The sequence below is a fragment of the Megascapheus bottae genome, chromosome 22 (assembly GCF_031878675.1).
Source record: "Megascapheus bottae isolate mThoBot1 chromosome 22, mThoBot2.hap1, whole genome shotgun sequence".
Lineage (NCBI taxonomy): Eukaryota > Metazoa > Chordata > Mammalia > Rodentia > Geomyidae > Megascapheus > Megascapheus bottae.
This window is the reverse complement of record NC_143530.1, coordinates 25245579-25248720: the sequence shown is the minus strand read 5'-3', so window position 1 is coordinate 25248720 and position 3142 is coordinate 25245579. Positions and strand designations below refer to the sequence as shown.

General features: G+C 42.8%; 1 pseudogene; it reads right to left on the bottom strand.

Annotated features, from left to right (window-relative positions):
- Positions 1 to 738: 738 nt before the first annotated feature.
- On the bottom strand, positions 739 to 1176 carry LOC150048384 (UDP-sugar transporter protein SLC35A5 pseudogene; annotated as a pseudogene).
- Positions 1177 to 3142: the final 1966 nt, after the last annotated feature.

The window sequence follows — 3142 nt, the reverse complement described above, 5'->3', positions numbered from 1 at the left end:
GGACAGTGCTCAGGCCCTGAGCTCAAGCCCAAGACTGGAAAAAAAAAAAAAAGTCTCCTCATTTGTTTCATCACTTTTGGGTTTGGTAAATCTTTCCCGTTCCTCTCCATCCCCACTGGAATGCTCACAGAGATTGCCACTTAGATCTCAGGTCCTTTCTTGTCTGGGTACATATTCTAGACTTTGAGGTCTGCTGGCATTATACATAAATATGGTGAGAAGGGCAGATGGGGCTTCCAAGAAAAACTCCAGGGAGGGCCTGAAGTTAAATACCAGGACATATGCTGCTGTGATGATGACAGTGCTGTCCTGGGCCATCAAAACATGGAACATGTCATCTAGGAACTTCAGAATGAAAACCACTGCAAGGCCCTGGCATGCAGTTACAAAAATAAGGGCTACTGAAAAGGCATTGTGGCCGTAAGAAAACTCACAGTTCTTAATCTGATCCCGGTTGCTATTCTGAAGGCCCAATTAACAAGAATGCCAAAGAAATAGTTTACTGTTCTGTATGAAGATGCTTTCAGGGAGCTGGTTCCCTTCCTTCAGTATCTTTTCATTATAGACATTGGCCATTGAAGAAATAAAGCATTGTACTATTATGAGAACATGGGCCAACCCCATAAGGAGGTGACTGAAAACTCTGGGTGTGGTATTCCATTTAGTTTCAGGAAAAGTCCACTCCTTTGCTGTTCAGTTTTCTTCCCTGGAACATTCGTTTCAGAAACGTTTTGGAACTCAGGAGTTGGATGGGCTGAAAAGGGCATCATGATGAAATCCATGTCCAGTCAGGTTATTCTGTGAAGTTTTAGTCTCAGTGGTTAGGGCTACAATAGACAAAAACAGAATCAGAAGGGAAGCCCACTGGAGCCAGCTTAGATACCGCTTATGTACTATCCTGCATAGAAGAGCTGTTATTGTAATGCTAAAATCTGAGAAGAGAACAGCCATGGCCTTTCTTTATAACACAGAGTGATACCAGCACACAGCTTCACCAGTTCTGAGCACACATTCACAGTAGTTGGAAGATAATCATACTTGTTCTCTTCACTGGCAGAATATTTTACCAGTAAGATCCGACTTGAACTTAAAGCAATGGATTCAACACCCAGTGGGAATGTATACATCGTTGAGGAAGAAAGATAACCCAGGATTCCTACAGCACTTTCTTTTCATTCTGAGATTTTTAAATTGCCTTGGCAACTCAGAAAAACTTCCAGTGGAAGAATGCACATCACAGAGCTGAGATGGTGACTGTAGTTCTGTAGTAGTAGTAGTCACAGCTTGGAATCCACAGGCAAGGAAGCTAGGAAATGGAAAGTAGGGTGAAAAAACAACAACAACAACTTTTTTCTTCTAATCTGGAACCAAAGGCTCAAGCCAGTCACCGAAGTGAGAAATCTTGCTTTTAATGTGTGTGTGTAAAACTGGGATGTTGAACTCAGGGTCTAACACGATCTAAGCTTCTCTGTCATGTAAGTTATGGTTCAAGGTTTCTTTGTAAGCAAAATGTCCTTTTTCAAAGAAGCTGACACCACACACACACACACACACACACACACACACACACACACACACAACTGAAAGTTGATTGAGAGACTAGAAATCAGATGTCTTAAAGTCACTTGCCCCCTTCAAAATGGTAGGCCTATAGAAATTGCCCCCCGCCCCACTGCCCATCTCTGTCTGTCTCTTTGTATCTTTCCCTGGGCCTGGGGCTTGAACTCAGGGCCTGGGCACTGTCTTTGAGGTATATTGTTCTACCACTTGAGCCACAGCTTCACTTCTAGAGTTTTGCTGGTTAATTGTAGATAAGGCCTCATGGACTCTACTGCTTTGACTGGTTTCAAAGTGCCATGTTCAGAGCTCAGCCTTCTGAGTAGTTATGATTACAGGCAAGAGCCAGGGCATCTGGCCAGCAAACGGTCTATGGAAAATGAGGTAAAGGTATATGGGACTGAGGAACCTGGAGATGGCACTGGCTTCTTTGGATGTTTTGGCAGATTTCAAGAAGTTCTGCAGGCAAGTTGGTAACTAGTATTTCTTTTTGCTTTCTTGTCTTGTCAGGGTAATGTATAGAGGGGTTACAGTTGCATTACTTCTCACACATTGATACCCCTTCTCATGTTTTTGTCCCTGTTAGTGGGAAGGGAAATAGTGACTGGTATTTCCACTCCCAAAAATATTTTGTAGAATTCTTGCTAAAAAATAAAGATCTAGGGACCAGGAGTTTGACCTAGTGGTAGAGTGCTTGCCTACCATGCATCAAGCCCTGGGTTTGATTTCTTGGTACCACATATACAGAAAAAGCTGGAAGTGATGCTGTGGCTCAAGTGGTAGAGCACTAGTCTTGAGAAAGCCCAAGAACAGTGCCCGGACCCTGAGTTCAAGGACTGCAATAATAATATTGATGATGACGATGATGATGATAAATATAAAGAACTAAATAGCTTTTTTCAAAGGCGAAAAGTGAAAAGTGTATCTACATGGGATTATTTTCATACCAAAACTTGAGAAAGTGGCTTTTGCCGCTCAAATAGGTCACTACCTAGGAGTGGCTGTGACTCACAGTAATGTTGAGGATGTGTGTGTGAGAGGCCAGCTCCCCTCAGTGAAAAATAGGCTGAGAGGTCTGTCGAGGCAGTGAGTTAGGAGCTGTGTCCAGATGGAGCCTGCACTGTAACGGGCTATTTGCTTTCCTAATCCTCAAATTTAATGCTGTGCATTTTACCAATAGCTAAAAATAAGACAGATGTAGTAACTACCATTGACAGCATGGGCCTCCAGCCCATCCAGTATTTTGTCAGGGTTCCTGCTCTCCTTTGGGATGAAATCCCAGTTCCTGGGACCGTACAAACAGGCGGGTCCAAATACCTGAGAAGAAATGGGCCTATTTCCCCCCCCACACACACTCCCCCCGCCCCACATCCTTTAACCAAAGGCAGGCTCTGTCCTTAGGTTGGAAGGCAGTACTTTAAAGTACCTAGATTATTCCATTTAATCCAGGTAAACATCTCAACAGAATTTGGGAAGAGCTTGACAAAATTTTTCTCTTGTTGAGCTGGAAAATAAATATTTGAAAATGTTTGAAAAAAGAACAAGACACTTGTTTCAAACCAATGAAGTACTATTCTAACAGTAA